Source organism: Callithrix jacchus, chromosome 2 (assembly GCF_049354715.1).
Source record: "Callithrix jacchus isolate 240 chromosome 2, calJac240_pri, whole genome shotgun sequence".
Lineage (NCBI taxonomy): Eukaryota > Metazoa > Chordata > Mammalia > Primates > Cebidae > Callithrix > Callithrix jacchus.
The window spans coordinates 201,016,892-201,036,727 of NC_133503.1; the positions used below are offsets into that span (position 1 = coordinate 201,016,892).

At 44.9% G+C, this 19,836-nt stretch overlaps 1 protein-coding gene across 2 annotated transcripts in view; it reads left to right on the plus strand.

Moving 5' to 3' along the window:
• Positions 1-17,388, plus strand: part of LOC128931407 (uncharacterized) — a 51,856-nt gene extending 34,468 nt beyond the window's left edge. For both annotated transcript variants that reach the window (XR_013532702.1, XR_013532703.1), the window contains exon 3: positions 14,642-17,388. The gene's annotated coding sequence lies outside the window, so the exon portion shown is untranslated. The remainder of the gene's footprint in view (positions 1-14,641) is intronic.
• Positions 17,389-19,836: the final 2,448 nt, after the last annotated feature.

Here is a 19,836-nt window from a genome sequence, read left to right on the forward strand (position 1 = left end):
GCCACAGCCATGTATAAGTGAACGGGCATGGCTGTGTTCCAATAAAATATATTTATGGACTTTGAAATTTGAATATTACATAATAATCATGTATCACAAAACATTATGTTTCTTTTGATTCTTTAGGAAAACATTTAAAGGTGTAAAACCATTCCTTGCTTGTGGACCTGATAAATGCAGATTTTTCTTACTGAACTCTGCCAGAAACTGTGAGAAGAAAACGGTCACATGTGTTGAGCTTGCCCTCTTCAGTGCTTTCTTCCCTGGGGTCTGGGGTCTCAGGTTTCAGCAGAGCTCTGTTAGCATGCAGAGTCCCTGAGCAACAGATGCCGAGACACTATCAGGTGATCCCTATAACTTCAGTTAATATACTGAATTAGGTTCTTACAAGCATGTGTAGCAGTAACAGTGATCTCACGGTTTATTTAAAACTATCTGGGTGAGATATCTGCAGAGGTTTACCATGCCTTAGTAAACAGCAGATGGTTTATCAATAAAACATTTTTTATTATGGCTGTTTTTGAGGATGAAGTTTTATCTTTAAATTAGCCCTAATTATGTTAAGACATGTTACCAAAAGAGCACCTTAAATTTTAAAAGCACTTAATTTATATGAGAATATCTGTTCCTTTGGAATCTGTTGTCTTACTTCCCTATCTTTTATGTGCAATAAATCTCACTGGGCTGTGTTGCTAATCTCATGCCTTGGCAGGTCCCCCCTTGGCCTTTCTCCATGGCTCTGAGTGGGGAATGCATATTCATAAAATAATTCACTATTTTGAAAACAGTCCAGGATGAAGAAGGGGAGGAAAGATTTCTTCCTTTAGTTTGCTATCAAATATGGCTTTAAACCTCCTTCGGTCTCTCTAAGTTCCTACAGTGTTTGCAGCCATCTGCTCCCTTCGGGCCAAAATTACGATTTCTTTGAATATATTTAGGAAATGTCAAGCTGTTTTTAAATCTTGTTTGACATAGTTAAAAATATGTATACTTTATGCAGATTCTGGATTCCACTTGGTTGGCGATTTTTGTGGAGTTACTTTCTGACAGATTTATCACCTTTATTTCAAGAAGAAGACACAATTTCCATTGTACGGAAATGTTTGGAATAGGGTTACTTCAAACAAAGGTATGGATCTTTTTCTGCCTTTAGTGCCCTGAGAAATCAGCGAAAGCTGAATAAGCTTCAGAAAGTCACGTTTACGGGAACTTAGTGTTAATTTCAGGGTTATGCGGCAGCGAAGTTTGACTTTCCTTTCCCGTTCAGCTGCAGCCCTCATTTCCCTGAGAATATGTTTTGCTGTGTCTCTCTACAGCAACAGCAGGCCTTTGTGGCTGCAGTTGTCACCTTGCCAATGGCCTGTGTGGTGGCCTCTTTACTCAGGCTCCAGGCAAAAGAGGCCCTAGCACGGTTGGTTAGAACACACCACGGACAAGGCCAGGGTCTTGGGAATCGCTGCTGCGCTGACTGTTTTTGTATTTTGCTCTGCTTCGTGATCACCCCTTTCACTCCTGACAATATCCAGCTCTCTCACAAACACATGCCTTTGGCCACAAGGGGGACTGGGTGGGAGACCGTGGCTGGATCAGTTCAAATCCATCACCCCCAGTGGGAGACAACTCAAACCACATGTGTGGTGGCCCCAAGCCACTCAAGCCATCCTAGTGGACAAAGGCAGCAGGGTCACAATGACTAAACACAGTGCAGGCTGCCAGGAGACTTTATGCTTCCCTCCGCCTGGGCTCACGTGTGTATGCCTTTCCAGTGATTTTGCATCATTTTCTGTATCATTTTAAGCATCATTAAGAAATGGGCAAAATCCATGTATCCTTTTAAATTGCCCAATTCTGAAATGCTCTGTCAGCATTCTGGAGAAGTTAAAATACAATGATTGCAGGAAGGAATCATTCTAGTCCATGTTTTCGTGCATTTGCTCTGCCCACATACATGAGAACTCACTTGCAAATATCTAGAGCCTTGATTTGGCTCCAAGTAGTTTTTTATCAAATAGGTTAATCTGTGAAGCGTAGCTTAAATAGGTCAGCAAAATTGTTTATCTTAATACAATTTTTCTTAATAAAATAAGATCTATGGATTTTAATCTAATTTAAAGACGTCCATCTTTCTTTGTTACTATTTCTTTTGCTATTCTGTTAGCTTCTCTTTCTCCCAAATGTCTTTTCATTCAGAGGTTACAGTTTTTCTGTTGCTTCATTCTACACATTTCTTTGAACATCTCCATTTGCCATCTTCATTTTCTAGGGTCCTGTCTGCAGGGTGATGGTGGGGACAGGGGCATGGTCAGCAGAGGGCTGGCTGCTTCACAGCGTGGCTCATGGAACTTCCTGTGTGGTCATCTGCACACTCTCCTCCATCAGCTGATGTCCAGGCTCCTGTGGAGGACTCTGATGGGCATGAGGGGGGGCAGCCACAAGAGGAGAAGACCTCAGTTCCCTGAAGCCCCATGGGAAGGCCATGTGTCTTCATCAAGCACATCTGCCCTTATGATTTTCAGGGACCTTTTCCTTTGACCATGGGGCAGTGTGGGTGGGCCAGCACCCCTCCTGAGTCATGTATGGGAATATGCTTGCCTCTCAGGGGCATGGACATTGCTCTCCATGTGCAGGGGAATGTGCACCTCTGCAGAGTGAACGGTGCTTTTGCATGCCCAGGTACAGGTGATGGCACAGGCTGCCTGCTGTAGTGCCACCCTGCCCACCCCATCTCCTCTGGCCACCCCACCCAGATATTGTCTCCCTGACTGGCTCCCAGCCTGGAGACCCTAAAGTGGGCTTGCAGTCCTGTCCTCTCTCTTCTCTTCATTTGCAGGGATTCTTCTCCATGCCTTGTTCACCAGGGGCCTTTCCTTTTCCCTTTATGAAATTCCAAGCAGAAGAAACAGGCAGCAAACAAAAAAGCCTCATGAGGCTGCCTGCTTCTTTCTCTGCAATACCATTAGGGTGATATCACAGCCCTGATTCTTTCAAAGACCGACAAGGGGAGAATGAGTATAAGGAAGTTCTGACAGCTTCCAGGTCAAATTCTGAGCTGGAGCTCAGTTTATTCTCTCTGAAAATCCAGCTAGAACTACAGAAAAGGTGCCGATCTCCATTTTTATGAGAGAATAATGGATTCTGCATTGTCTAAGCCACTGTCACTGGCCTCGGTCTTTGTAGCCAGCCCTAACCTGGTCTGACAGAGAAACTGCGAGGGAGGGGATACAGGTGGGGAAGTGGTGAGAACAGGTGAGGCAGGAGCACATGCCACAATGCAGGACATAGGGAGGGGTGAGCCAGGAGAGGTGGGACGCAAAACTAGAGACCGGCGGGCTCCTTCTCTGACCAGCTAGGAAACTTGGTCCTGAATCCAACAAGAGCCATAAAGGGAACCAATCCAACGCTCAGACAATGCTCTGATGTTAGGTGTTTATCTAGCAGCTTCACATCTGTTTTCATCGGGAGAATGTAGGATGAATGAGTGTGTGCAAAGAAGTGTGTGTTTCTGGGTGGGAACATGTGTGCGAATGCATGTATGTGCGTGTCTTGGGAAGGCATGGTCCAGCTTTTAATACATATCTTCCAAGTAGGAAGTAACTGTGGCAATAAAAAATAGAAAACGTGAAGGTCCAAACTATGAAAAGTATGAATTGTCAGACCATATGGGAGATACATGGAAAAGAGAGATGGAGTTAAAGTAACGAAAACTCGGTTACTGATTAGATGAGGTGGCCGCACAATTCGCCCCAGGCTTATTACACAATAAACAATCAGTATGCAGGTATCCAGCACGTGAAAGGGTAAATTAATTTCAATTTATACTAAAGATTTTAATTTGCACTTTCAATTTTCCAATATCTGTGAGGGATAATAAATGCAATGCATGCGTTCTTAGGGAACCTGTCATCTCCTACACTGCAGTCCATTGAGCCCGCAGAACAGTTCGCAATGAAGTACCAACTTTAAAATCCTTGACATTCAGCGCGTGCTGTTTAAAGCAAATCTACTTGTCTTCTTTTTGATGCTGATTTCACAGTGGTTAGACTGCGCCTGTGTCCGCCTTGAGCGACGGAGCCTCATGCACTCTGCAGAGCACCCCTTTGCCCATCGGTGTGATTACTGCTTGGGAGATCAGTTTGACCTGAGCGTCTGCCTTTGTACAACTAAAACTGGAAAGTGGTTTCTTGGTTATCAGTTTTCTACAACAAATAATACATTCACATCCAGTAGGATGTTTGCCTATCACATTCCCATGGTACAAAGTATCACTAATATTTTCTCCATAAAAGCTTGCACTGGGGCTGCCATCGGAGTTTCCCACCTTTTGTATTTCCTCTTCTCTTGCTAGTGATATAAACTGACACCAGGGCCAAAGTGCTCATTGAGGGTGCTCCAAACCTCATTTTTCCTCTTATATTTACACTTCTGTAAAATACTTAAGACAACCCATTCTCAGATTCGTTTGTTTGTTTGTTTTTTGATTTGTTTTTTTGAGACAGAGTCTCACTCTGTCACCCAGGCTGAGGTGCAATGCCTCAATCTTGGCTCACTGCAACTGCCACCTCCCAGGTTCAAGCAATTCTCCTGCCTCAGCTTCCCGAGTAGCTGAGAATACAGGCACACATCACCATTCCCAGCTACTCTTTGTATTTTCACTAGAGACAGGGTTTCACCATTTTGGGTGGGCTGGTCTTGAACTCCTGACCTCAGAGGATACACCCTCTTCGGCCTCCCAAAGTGCTGGGATTACAGGCATGAGCCACTGTGCCCTGACCATTCTCATGTTCCATGGGGACAAACAGAAAACAATTCAAGAGGTGTTACAAGTGTGTACCCTTCCCTTCCACAGTGAAGAGAATGCGTTTTCCAAATGGATTCTAACCTCATCCAGTTCTGTGTAGGCAGGAAGACCACATTGTTCTCAGCTTGCCTCTGAAACCCTGAGCTCATGAATCTTCCACAACCCTTCTGTGCACTGCCATGCCACTATCTGGTGATTGATAAATCAGGTCCACATCTTTCCTGCCCCTGTGTGTCTAACTGCTCACTGGGACCATGCTTGACTACAGAAGAACCTTCTTGCTAAGTGCAGTCCCAGCCACTGTATCTTTCAGTAAGAAAGAGCAGTTCATAACTTCCTGGGGGTTTGCCCTGGGGGACTCTGGAACATAAAGCTCAAATATGACTTAGCAGTTGATATTTGAGAATGCAAGTTGAGTGACATAGACATCCCAATGTAAGACAATGGTTACATTTGGGGTCTGGATGAGTGTCATGTTTATCAGGCTGGTGTCAATTGGGAATCCCTGGAAAGGAAGAGCGGTTCTTGTATGCTGTGAGGGGGATTGGACTCTAGCTTTGCCAGGTGGAATGATTAAGGTTTGCATTGTGGAATTACAAGGAACTGTATGTACAGAGACAGGAAATTGAAAAGCCGAGAAGAGCGGATCCCAAGTGGGCAGCCCAAGTGGCCTGGAAGGAGATATGAGACGAAAACAGAACTAAGTATGCAGAAAAATAACAACCGAGCTTTGGGGAATGATCCCAGAGGCACCGGCCAAGTGTGTAAAGCAGCGTGAAAACTGACCTAAGTGAATTTCTCCTCCCAGCAATTGTCAGTTCTTTGGATAAACAAAGCACTCAGTGTTACATGGGGGAATATGTCTCCTCCTCTCCCCACAGCCTTGCTACCAGATTATCATATAAGAAAAGAAGGTCTTAGTATTAAATTTGCAAATCAAACAGTCCCTTTTTGGCACAGGTCATTCAACCTATTCTAACGGCTGAGGAAAACTTCCCATCCCTCTTTAGGATCTTCAGATGACACCTCCCAGGAATACCTCACTTGAGAATGGACCCAGGGACATGCTGGTGGCAGGACCAGCCATGCTTGAAGTTGCAAGAAAGGACAGAGTCCTGATGGGGTGGAGGGATGTGGGACCGACTGGCTTCAGCCCTTGGGATGCTTTGGCCATGATAGGAGGTGATGAGTTTGCCAAATTTGCATATGGGAGATGTCACTGGTGTGCAGGGAGTGAACGAGGATGAAGGCATAAGTGAGCTTTGCCAGAGATCAAGAACAAGGCATTGGATGAAAGTCCAGGAAGAGCATAAGCTGGTCATTTAGGAGCTCTGAAACCCCCCCAGGGGACGGGAGAAGCAACAGGTATTCTGCTGCGTTCCTGAGCAGTGAGGTCCTGAAAACAAGACAAAAGAGTCGAGGCCACAAAACGTCCGGGTAGGCAAACAGAGCCTTGCCTCTCACAACCTGGGGAGCAAGAAACAGCAGCGCCAGATGGTGCCAGATGGAACCGTGTCCTGAAGGCTTGGTGCCCAAGCGGGGAGCTATGGGCAGCCCGCCTGTCTCACTCAGCTAAACATGGTACAAATGAAAACATTTGTCTTGAATGAGAAAATAAATCACATCAAATTATAACTTAAGTGGAAACACACACACAGAAATCATAAACTGCTAGACGTCTATGATTATATTTGCCTCCAATTTTCGGTTGCATATCTTTGATGGTCTTTTTAAGTGACAGTGGTTTCCTAGTATGTTTTCTATGCAAAAACTGAAAAATAGTTTAGTCTTTGCTCTAACTTGCTTGTTTAAAATTCATTTGTGTATGTGTTTCCTATAGTGACACTAATAACAGTTTAGTCTTTGCTCTAACTTGCTTGTTTAACACTTACTTGTTTTTATCTTGAAACATGGAAAAGCAGAAGACACACAGAGCTCTGGCATTTGCACTGCTGATGTGGGCTTGTGCTTTACAGACACCGGAATCCGGATAAATTGTATTTCATAAGATTTCCATCCAAAGTTAAAAAGAAACTACTAATATACTCCTAAGTATTAATGCTGCCTTACTGGGTCTGTTTCTGACAGGAGAGAGCATCCATTTCACTGAGGAAATCTATTTACAATTTTACACATCTGGGAATTGGATGACATTCCCACAGGCTGGCTTTTAGTGCCGTGTGTGTGTGTGTGTGTGTGTGTATAAAATTATATATGTATGACTATTTATATATGTAATATATAATATATATTCATTTTTTTTTTAAATTTTTTATTTGATTATAGGTTTTGGGGTACATGAGCAGAGCATGCGAGACAGTTGCATAGGTACACACATGGCAGTGTGCTTTGCTTTTCTTCTCCCCTTCACCCACATTTGGCATTTCTCCCCAGGCTATCCCTCCCCACCTCCCCCTCCCACTGGCCCTCCTCTTTTCCCCCCAATAGACCCCAGTGTTTAGTACTCCCCTTTCTGTGTCCATGTGTTCTCATTTTTCATCACCCACCTATGAGTGAGAATATGCGTTGTTTCATTTTCTGTTCTTGTGTCAGTTTGCTGAGGATGATTCATTTTTATGTAATTATGTGAAATATAGATATATATAATTATTTTTTGAGACAGTTTCGCTATTGTTGCTCAGGCTGGAGTGCAATGGAACGATTTCGCTCACTGCAATCTCCACCTCAAGTTCAAGCAATTTTTCTGCCTCAATCCCTCGAAGTAGCTGGGATTACAGGTGCCTGCCACCACATCCAGTTAATTTTCTGTATTTTTAGTTGAGACACGGTTTCACCATGTTGGCCAAGCTGGTCTTGAACTCCTGACCTCAGGTGATCCATCCTCGTTGGCCTCCCAAAGTGCTAGGATTACAGGCATGAGCCACTGTGCCCGGCCACAGTGCCATGTATTTTAAGACTCTCTTCTCATCTGTCCCACAGGCTTTTGTGCCAACACCTTCAGGACACAATCCTATCCTAGGACCTATTTCCACTCCCTTCTCTTGTGTGTCTTAGGAGAAGGACAGGTAACAGTAACAATTATACAAGAAAGTAACTGTAAATCCATTAACTGTATCAGGTTAATTACAGTCTAAATGTATCTCTGAAGCAATTGCCCTTTCTGAGATCCCTAGCTTGTCACTAGCTGTTCCATACCAGCAGCCTTGAGGAGAAGGTAAGCAAGGGGTAGACAAAATGTAATTGATCTCGGTTGCACTGATGTTCTCACATGGGCAAATTGTATCAAAACGTGGTTTATAAATGCACTGCAAGCCCACCCTAGGGGCTGATGCTGAAGCTCTGTGAACCACATCGTGAACGGCTCCCGGTTCCCAGAAACTTCCTCAGACCTCCGAAGCAGGAGTCTCAGTCATCTTTCACTGGACACATAAATATGCATTAATGAACATATCAGGAGGGACTTCATGAGAAGGTAAGCCCTGCCCACTTCAGACAAAAGCCTTCAGGGCATTTCCTGCTAGAACATCTTCTAGCTTCTCTGTAGCTGGAGGCTGTTCAGTGCAGCTGTGTCACATGCTGTGGAGGTCACATGCAGACAGAGGTCTGCACGTGGGGAGGCTTCACGGCGGGTGCTGACTCACGGGGGGTTATCCCTCATCTCACCTGCAGGCAGGGAAGTCAGAAGGGCCAGGAAACAGATGGAAGAAATCGAACTCCTCCTTGACAAGCTGCTGGCCTGCACAGAGCGGAGTCCCAGCAAATTTGAGACTTTATATCATTATTCAAAGTAGGGACATGGAAAGAATCTTTTTTAAAAAATTTCATTTTTTGTTTTATTTTTTGAGATGGAGTTTCACTCTTGTTGCCCAGGCTGGAGTGCAATGGCACGATCTCAGCTCACTGCAACCTCAGCCTCCTGGGTTCAAGCAATTCTCTTGCCTCAGCCTCTTGCGTAGCTGGGATTGCAGGTGCCCATCACCACACTAGGCTAATTTTTGTATTTTTAGTAGAGGCAGAGTTTCACCATATTGGCCAGGCTGGTCTTGAACTTCTGACCTTGGGTGATCCACCTACCTCTGCCTCCCAAAGTGCTGTGATTATAGATGTGAGCCACCATGCCCAGAGGAAAGATTCTTAGGAAGAGAAAGTTTTCTAAACCCAGAGTGAGCCATGGAGTAGTCAGTTAAGTTCGTATAGGAACCATGGAAACAACCATGGGGTAGTGGACAGAATGAACTGAGTGTCCTGAACTTAGATAAAATGCATGCACACAAACACACACCAACATATCTTTATTGACCTTTGTTTTTATTTTGTTTAATGTGCAAAGTGGGAAACCTGCATTTTGCACCATTTCAGCAGTATGTGTCCAGGTTTTATGATAGGCTGCTGCTTTGCACATGGGCCCTGAACCGCTCTCTGATTCTGGTTAGATCATATACCTTCTCTGCTTCTATTTTGTTAATGCCTAGGGATGAGATTGCATATATTTTGCCTTTCACATTGTGGTGGCTGTAAAATTCCAGCCACAAAGACATGGCTGGAAGATGAATTTTCCCCCAACTGAAACCAGGTGCATGTGTAAGACCCAGGGTATTTCCTTAGAGGCTAAATGCTTAAGTTCTCATCAATAAACTTAACAGTAGGTGGCACCAACAAGAGACCCAGTTCACTAACAAAATGGAATGCAACATGGGGATAGGCAAGGTTTAATTGAAATAGTCTGTGGTCTATGATTGCACTTCCAAAATAAGTGAATAATCACCTTCACGGGGCTATGGATTGCAGCTTAAGGTCTGAAGCAATAGACCCGGGGCATTCATACTCATCTGGGATGAACTAATCTCTTTCTGAAAAGAAAAGTAAAAGCAATAATTTATAGCAGACTTCTGAGTATCATGGGGACACACACTATACTTCCACATGCACTAACTCACATGTCTTCCAACTGATAAACCCCACAGACAATGATATTCTAGCGAAACCCTTCCTCACAGGGGACCTCAGGTGGAAGAGACCAGTTTCCTGAAAGACGATGGCAGGAATTAAAGGTGTCATAAAGTAGACAGTACTGAGTAGTGGAAAAATGGTTGGTTTTTATTTCCCCAGCGATGACTAAATTTAACTGAGATAATTTGAATAAATAATACATATATATACGTGTGTGTGTGTGTGTTTGTGAAAGAACTTTCAGACGGCTGACAACTGGCACCTACTTTTCCTGCCAGGGTTCCCACCATGGGCTCACAGGTGTCTCAGGATGGATCCATCCCTCTGACTCCCTTCTTCGGAAAATTTCGTCTTTTCCTCTGTGGTCCACCATGACTCCCACCCTCTTCTAAAATTATTACCACGGATGATCATATTTGTAACAAAATGGAAATTTGAGAATATTCAAATGAGAGTAGTGGAAATAGTTGAAAGGTTAGAAAATAGGTCTACAAAACCAAAGCTAACTAAATTATGATGGCTTCAGCTGAGAGAATAATCATCAGACTGAGTTGATTGTTTCTGAAGAGTGGGTCTGGTGAAATCTACATTGAGGAGAAGAAAGAAAATAAACGAACATTTGTAATAAAGAAGAAACAATGGGTGTTAGAACTAGGGAAGACCTCAAAAATCACATTTGGGAGCCCCACCTAAAAATCACATTGGGGGCCCCACCTAAACTTTTCTAGTTTGGTCAGAACTAGAAAATACCTCAAAATCACATTTAGGGGTCCCATGCTGACTGATGGTTAGAATGCCCTAGGCTAAGACCCGGAAATCTGTTTTTAAAAATCCTGGGTAAGTTCGATTGATCATCAGAATGGAAGCCCATGAATCACTATGTCCTTCTATTACAAGAAGAGTTAAGGTAGCTAAAAGGCACACACACAAAAAAAGCGTATTCTGACTTCATGTTTAATTAGAAATTAGAAAACTCTACTGTGTAGATTCTGCAGTTCAGTTTCCAAACAGCTGAAACAATTCCGTTCCCGTCTTGTACATGCTGAGGTTCAGAGTGCCAGTACGTAGGATTCGCGTTTGACCTGAATCAGAGGATCTGTCCCATTTAGTCAAGGGAGGTTAGCGCAGACATGAAGCTTTATTGCCATCGGGAAGACTATGTGCTCTTTATGTCCCTCTGGACTCGGATAGGAGCTTTTACTGTTCTCTTTAGCACTTCTCAACTCAGCAGCAAGAAGAGCCTTCGTTTCTTGGGACAGATTTAACTTGGCAAAATGCACCGCTGTTATCCTTATCAGATGGAGCACTTGGGAAGCACCTACTTTGCATAATGAATCGCTTGGCACTGAGACCCCCACATGCAAGTACTGGGGCGGTCAGGGTTTGTTCCACTTCCCTGGACTCAGGTCCAGTTTTGAAATTGCATTCGGAAGAGTTACACACTCATCATTCTTGTCTTCTTTATATCAGTTTCAATTGCTGACATTGTAAAGATGCTCCTCATTTGCCTCTGTGGGTTCAAAAGGTGTCAGGCTATGGGAAACACTTGGAAACCATCACACTCTCTGGAGTCCATGATGAACGGATGAGAAATATGTGCAGGTTACTCTGCATGCCCAGGAATTGCAGAGAAAGCAAAGAGAGCAAAATAAATTGGCTCCATTTTGCAAGTGAATGGTTCTATTAAAGAAAAGCATGATTGTATCTTCATATTAATTAGCAAATGCATTTCACTTATTCTCTATTCTTGGCTTTTGGCCTCGACAGACATTAGTTAACCCCAAATCTGCTCTGTACACATCTCTACCCCTGCCACATCCTCGCTGAGAAATCATGAGCAACTCACATCACATCTTGGACTCTTGGTTTTCTCAACATTAAAATGTTGAGAGCTACTCAAAGAAGAGCTGTAGGAATATGAAGTGTCAGGCACACAACTCTCAGTGTTGCTTTCACTGTTTTTGAAAGGATGGGCGGATGATTCCATTTTTGCACTGTGATGAAGAAATGCCTGATACTGGGGTAATTTACAAGAAAAAGTTGAATTGGCTCCCAGTTCTGCAGGCTGAACAGCGAGCACAGCAGCTTCTGCTCAGATTCTGGGGAGGCCTCAGGAAATGTACAATCACGGTGAAAGGCAAAGGGGTGCCGATGCTTCAGGCGGTGGGAGCGTGGAGAAGACAGAGAGTGGGGCGGTGCCACACACCTTTAAACAACTAGATCACGTGAGAACCCTATCACAAGAACAGCACCAAAGGGATGGTGCTAAATCATGAAGGAGTCACCTCGTGATCCAGTCACTTCCCTCCAGGCCCCACCTCCAACCCTGGAATTACAACTGAGCATGAGGTTTGGGTGGTGTGATGGTTACTACTGCCTATCAACTCGATTGGATTGAAAGATGCAAAGTATTGATCCTAGTGTCTGCGGAGGTGCTGCGGAAGGCAGACCCACCCTTAATCTGGATGGGCACCATCTAATCAGTTGCCAGTGAGGCTAGAGTATAAAAGAGGCAGAAAAATGTGAAAAGGCTACACTGGCTTAGCCTCCCAGCCTACATCTCGCTGGATGCTCCCTGACCTCAAACATTGGACTCCAAGTTCTTCAGTATTGGGACTCGGACTGGCTCTCCTTGCGCCCTGGCTTGCAGACGGCCTATTATGGGACCTTCTGAGCCTGTGAGGTAATACTCAATAAACTCCCCTTTCTATCTATCTATCTATCTATCTATCTATCTATCTATCCATCCATCCATCTTTATTTATTTATCTATCCTGTTAGTTCTGTTCCCCTAGAGAACCCTAACGAATACGGATGGGGACAGAGATTCAAACCAATTCAAACCATATTATTGGACTATTTGAACTCAATGTAGGAACACACATACAAAGCAGTGATGGGACCAATCCTCTTTTCTGTAATGTGGGAGTTAATTTCCAGCTGGCCAATATTCTTTAAATATTTTTTGAAACGTATAAAGTATTGAGTCCACAACTCAATCACATTCTGGTGTTAAGGACTTGCTACTGCCCTTTCTGCTTTTCACCATTTGATTTTGAAATGCTAAAAAAGGGTCAAATGTAATGGGAAATGTACTGGGAAAATGCCAGGAACTGTTAGCAAATGATCCTTTCAAAAGTCACCTTGAAGCAATGGCAGGCACAGCCATCCTTCTACTCCAGAGCTCCTTCACTGTTGCTTGTCCCTTTAGATGCTGGGACTCAAGAGAGTGCTGGGGAAACGGGGTACCCCTGAGGCTCTCCTGCCAGCATCCCCACTGTGGGCTCAGGTGTCTCAGGATGCACCTGTCCCTTTGATTCCCTTCTTCTTTGGAAACTTTGGGCTGTTTCCCTGTGGCCCACCATTACTTCCACCCCCTTCTTCTGTGTAATTTTTTCCAATTAGAAAAATGATAATTTATGAAGATTCTAAATCATCCTCTATGGTTCCCAGAATCAGTAAGAAGCTGCTTCAATTTCCTAAGCATCTGATGCCAGTAAATATTAGGGAAGAGATGAGGTCGAAATTAAAATAAATAAAAAATGGGGACACCTATGAGACCACTCCTAAACTTTGTAAGATGTTCTTTGAAGTATAAGTAGGGCTAGGACGCACTTACCTGGTTTTTTATCAGGGGAGTTGTAAAGAGAACACTCTTTTGGAGACTCCAACCCTAACTGATTTCCTCTGCATCCTGTTCCTTCCTTTAGCTTAGTCCTCGTGACTCCCACAACCTTCCTGAAAAGCCCTTTGTGGTTTTTCCCTATCTCTTCTTTCCTCTTGCGTCACACAGCATGAGAAGGCGAATGTTAATGGCGATTTACTTATATCCCAAGTAAAATTCCAGTAAAATACCTTTCTCAGAATCCCATATTTCATGTAAGAAAATATCTTTGTAACATTCAAAAAATATTTTATAGGCCAAACAACTAAATACACAACTAAATATAAAATCATAAAGATATATAAAGTTAGTTGATATAAGATATCCTTCACAGAGAATTTGAGTTATATCTATATAATTTTAATTTGATGCTTAGTAGTGTCAATTCAGGTTATTTGCATACAATTAAAAAAATTGCAACCATTATCTGATGCTTCTTATGAATGCACACAGCATGTACCTGCATGGCTCAGTGTAAAATAATAATTGTGAGTTACTTTTGATCTGTATTCCCTTAGAATTACAATATTAATCTTTCAATTGTATATTTTATCATTATTAGATTAAATGTGATTAAGATTAAAGCTTAAATCTTAATGAAAACCAACAGGAGGCAAAGAAGTAAAATAAACCCTGATGTGTTCAGAGAGTACTTTACCAGATACCATTTCGATAACAACTTAGGACTCCCGTTCAAGTGGAGTGTCCACTTTGCAAAGAGAGCTAGAGCCTCCAGGGCAGAGATGCTCCAGATGAAGGGTAGTGGACTTTCAAAGACGAGGGAAAGCTCCTCACCTTATCAGCCCCTTGGAGCCTGAAGCGCAACGTCCAGCAGGCAGTTTCAAGAATATGTGTCTGTCCTTTCAAGGAGAGTGCATGGCATGGAAGATGCACGTGTATGAGTGTGTATGCGTCTGTGTGTGCATGTGTGTATGTGTGTGTGCATACGTGTGTGTGCATGTGTGTATGCATGTGTGTGTGCATGCATGTGTGTGTTATGGGTCCACAAAACCCTTTTTGCTGGCCTTGAGGAATCCCTGGATCCCCAGTTTGTCAAAAGCACAGATTAAAAACCACTGGCCAACAAAATTTGGATGTGAGGTGGCTAAACTCAGCCACCCCTCTGAGCGGTGACAGACATCAACGGGCAATAAATACCAGGCACCACGTGGCTGTGTGCTAGGGAGCCATTTCCATTTCAGATCCCAACAGAAAGTGCCCCTGCTCCACTCAGAGTCCCTCACTTGCTCCTCCTTGTTCATTTTCAGGATAAATGCTGAGAATCCTGCTCCGGCTGTTTCCCTGGATTTCGTCCCTGACGCCCACGTTGCCAGGACTTATGGCCTTTTTTCATGGCTTATCTTAATGGACTGCTCTTCAGAGAATGATGTTTATTGCATTTTCTTATCACTCACCCTTGCTGGCTTTGGGGACACTCCTCTCTCCTGGTTTTCCGTGAACTTCGCTGTCTGTTTTGTCTCATTAAAGAGTTCTCTTTCTCTGATCTCTCTCGGTAGGCAGTGGTGATCCCAAGGGCTGCGTCCTCGGGCCACTACACATCACTGCTGTTCCCTAAGGAAAATCTTTGCTAAAGGATCCCAGGCCCTCCTGAGGTTTCTTCTCTTGCAAATTCACAACACACACATGTACACACACACAGGCACACATGTGCCATGGGCTCTCCCTGAAATAATCAGAGGCATTCTTGGAACTGCCTACTGGACTCTATGCTTTGGGCTTGAAGGAGCTGGTGGTGGCAAGAGCTTATGGGCCACCCTGTCCAGCACATGTCCTCCTTTTTCTCTGCTTTCTCACACTCACTGTGCTTGGTGAACTTGGGCAGAAGCAATAGACCACGTGGTGCTCCAGCTCTGCTGAGTCCTCCTTGGAGCTCCTGTATCTGTAGAGATCCCAGGTTCACATCTCCCCTCTGGGCCATGCAAAGCAAGGGGACATATTGATGAGCACAGTTGAATTGACTTCTAAGCCCCATCTTCCTGTAGAGCTCTTGTCAATAACATCTCACGCATCTCCAACTGACTGACACCTCCACTTACTTCTCAATGGATTCCGAAGCTCAAGCAGGAGAGAGATTTTATTTACTGGGATCCTAAATCCCCAGCAATTACTCAAACTCCAAATAATAAAGACCAGGCATGTCCTTCTCTCAAATCTGTCGCTATCCATCACTCACCTACTTCAGAAGCCTGAGGTCAATCTCAATGACATCCCCTCTCACACTTTCCTCATTTAATTGATCTCTAACTTCTATTCTTTTTCTAAATATTTCTTTAAACCCCTGTCTTCCAATTTCAATTACTAGCACCCCAGTTCAGAGCCTACCAGATGTCTCAAAATAGCTTCAGTCAACACAGGAACCTACTGGCTCACTGTATGGAAATGGCCAGGAGTTGAGCTCACTTCTCATTTGCAGGCTCTAAGGAGCCCCGTGTCTGGCTCAGCCTGTTGCTGTGGACAGGAGCTGGAGCTGGCACTTCGTTGGCTGTAGAAGGCCTCCCTGCAGCCCCCATCCAGCTCCCACCTTCCACCTTTCACCCTGACCCTGGTCTTTCTCCCATGACGGCAAATATTCAGCAAATATCGGTGTGCTCACCTGCTTCTCCACGTACTTCTGCTCACACAGATTATCTGTCTGGACTATGGCTTTTTTTTGTTTCTTTATCTGGCCAAGATTACTTGTCCTCAAAAACTCAGTTTCTCTTCTCTATTAACTCTTTCTTTCTAGAAAACCAGAAAAGCGCTTCTCTCATCACTCACTTTTTAAACCCAGCTCTTGGCATTTCAATGCTGAAATGCCTCATGCTGAAGCACCTCATGCAGGACTGCCAGCCTCTGGGACATCTGCAGAGAAGGCCCCTCGATGGCACGTGCAGAGCGTTGAACAGGAAGGGTGCACTTCTGGTGACCGTGTCAGATGCTGTGTCTCCGTGGTGCCTGGGAAGTGCTGCAGCCATCTTCGGTGAGAGCTGAACTGAACTGCTGGTGGGCAGACTGCTCAAGTAAAACAGAGAGAAAGGCATGGCGCAGGCAGCACACAGCAGCACTGCCAGCTACGCCAGGCAAGGGATTGGCAAAGTCTGTTAACTAGAGAAAAAAGAAGCCCTCTATCATATGCAAAGGCTGTACTGCCAGCATCTGAGGAATTGAAAACGCATATGTGAAAAACTCTCATTGGAAAAAAAAAAGAGTGTGGATCAAAGAAACAAAATAGTGTAACTCAAATATCACGAAGAAGCACAGTGTGGGCGCAGAGAGGGTGCGGATCTGGAAGACTGGACCTCTCGCCGACACTGGGCACACTCCAGCCTACAGAACCCCCCACAACAGATTGCAGTGTGTGTCTTCTGGGGGCTGTGTTACCTATGGCTGGGTTTGCACTGGATCAAGTACGTGCAGCTTTCCCTGCAGAGGGTGGGTGCAGTTATTCTCAAGAGTAATGGCCTTTACATAGATCACTTGGTTAAAAAACAAACAGCCCAGAAATTGTCATGTGAAATGCTTGGCTTGTACCCCACGCTCGGGAAGCTCAGGTGCTTAGGGGCTGGCGCAGCCCGAGGAAACGCTGACTCTGCCCTGTTTCTCCTTTGTGATGCTCCCCGAGCTGCGTGGTTGCCTAAATCCTTCCTTTCCTCTGATTCTTTTGTACCCTTTCACTTAAGGGTCCGAATCTTTTGTGATGTTTTGGAAAACATTGTTCCTTCTCCTGGCCAGGTTTCTGGCTTTGTTAGACAAGACAGTCATAAGCAGCACATCCGCTGCAAACCTGCTGCCCCTCCCTGTTGTCTGCGAGCCCAGTGAAACGTTAGAACCAATATTAATTCACTTTCAGTATTTTTTCCTTAAACTTCATTACTGTTTCTTAAAAATGACCTTTGTCTCTTTTCTGTTGCTTACTCCTGGGTAAAGGGTTAGTCATGCAACCTGCCCCTGTCGCCTACTTTAAATGTCAATTTGAGCAATTTTGATTTGAGGCATTAAATTAAAGTGATTTGTGTATTTGGCTCCTTTTTTTCTCCCCCATGCTCAGCACTTTTCCTCACTGCAGGGAAAGGTCTCCAGGATCACTGGTGGCCACGCTCATTGTCATGAGGCTGAAGTTAGGTGACCCGTGGGAACACCAAGTTCCTCCTCTAGCTGGGTCGGTGCAGGCAGCGAGTGCAAGCACAGAGCTTTCTGTGGCGGTGCCGGCGGGAGCAGCCGGCCAGAGAACTGAGGTTTCCAAAAAAGCAGGGAGGGGAGGCAGCAGCTGCGATGGATCTGAAGTGGCCCTTGACACACCGGCTTATTAAATTAAAGTTATTGGCACAGTAACATGAGCGAGGATCATGCATCGAATGTGAATCCAGGATTCACATCCTGACTTGTGCACACATCCAGCCCTGCCTTTCCGGGGTGACAGTTCTACTACCCCGCTGAACTCTGCTCCTCTGTGATAATGACGGGGGCGCCTTGGCTTGCACACTTGAGATAGATGTGTCTTCTACCTGGCCCTGGATGCCTTAGGACATCACCTTCTTTGCTTGTGCCCCATTTGTTTTCAAATATTTGCCAGAATGCAATCCCCTCACCTCCCTCAGAGCAGTTAATATTTCATACCGATTCTGAAAAGTTACTTCTACTTTTGAAGTTCTGTCAAAAGTGAGACGTGGAAGGTCTAAAGAATTTACAGAGCAAGTAATCAAAGAACCCGTGACAATATCGGGAGGTCGGTGAATAACACCGTCCACCTGCAGTGCCTGGAGTCAAACATTTCAGATCATTCTCTACCTGAACCATTTCATGCTTACAAATAAGCGCGGCCACCCTGTCTGCTGGACACTGGCGCGTTCTTGTCAGTAAGGCCCAGAAACATCTTTAAACGCTTACCTTCCACCTGGAGCGATGCTACCTCTTAGCTTACATGCAGATGCTGCCCCCAGCAGTGTGGACTGAAGAGACACTGCCAGAATCCGGATTAGGACACATCCACACCGTGGAGTGCTGCGGGGCCCTGGGCTACCTCCTGGTTGTCACACTCATGCACTCAAGTGCCCTTCCAGCCCGGTCCTCCAGTCCGGTGTCTGTCTGGGGACCACCTCTTTTGGCTCCAACATCCATCTCAAAGGTCACCTCTTCTCTAAGCTTTGCTTTAGAAATCACTGTTTTCCCTGCCTGCCATCAGCACCGGACTCTTGTCTCTTGTCTCATGTCTCCACGTTGCTTTGTAGACATTTCTCCCTGTGGCTCCCTCCCCAGGGACTGTGAGTTTTTGCAGGACCTGGTGAGTAGAACTCCCAGTGACCTCTTTCTCATCCCATTAGTGAGGGAGGAAGTCTGGTTCTGGGCTTTGAAGATGGCCGAACACACACCAGCACCAGGCAGATGTCCCTGGCATGGTATGTTAGTCACATCCATGATGCAATCATTTCAGGGGCTAGGGGTTGTGGAAGGCCACGGCTCCGGGATAAGCAGGCATTGCACCGATTCCTTTATAAAGAAGGTGGCTTGGCCAGGGGTCCATGGGAGCAAACTGGGGGGATATCTATGGTTATGCCATTCCAGACTCTCCTAACTTTGCCAGGTGTTAAGGCAGCCCATGATACTTGGCCTTAATTATAGGTCTTGGACCACAGTGCCACAGAAGTACCCCCATAAGTTCTGGGAAAGGGCCGGTGGTTAGTGTGGCTACCTTGTCATGCTGCTTGCATAGCTAACGTTCTGCTTAGGAGGTCTGCGAAGCTCAGGATTTCTGTAGCATTTGTTTGGCCCTCACTTGTCATGCTCCTTCAAATTATAACAAAACGTTTAGGAAGATCTCATCTTTGGCATGCCGAGGAATCTAAGATCAGTGAGAACTCCCTCTGGTGCGTGGCAGGCCAAGTATTTTGGAGTGGGATGGACATCACATGTCAACAGCTGGTTTTGTTCATCCTCTATTAGTTTTCTGGATAGTCCTGCATTTTCAAAGTAGTCACAAAAGATAAAACTTCAACTAGTTCTAATTATCTATTCAACATGTCCTAGGACATTTCCTGGCAGAGCTGAGTGTGGAGAGTCCCTCTGGAGGGGCACCATGGGGCAGGTATGTCTGGAGCTGCAGGGCTCAGCTGGCTCATATCTATTTGATATGGTCACCTTTTAGCTTTCAGACCTTGGACAAGGGTCTGAACTTGCCTCAGCGTTTCTGACTGTAAAACGGGAGTGATAATAACAAAACTGACTTCATAGGGTAACTCTGAGAATAAAATGTGAAAGCACACATGAAACACCTAATGTAGGTCCTGCCTGAGCTAAGTCAGTGGCTACAGAGGCCGCTGTTTCCAGGTGGGCAGCGGGTGAACGAGGTACTCCAAAAATTCATGCACACTGGGAGCCTCGGAATGTCACCTGACAGAAATAGGGTCTTTGCAGATGGAATTAAGGGAAGAGTTGAGGTGAGATTATACTGGATAAAGGTGAGCCT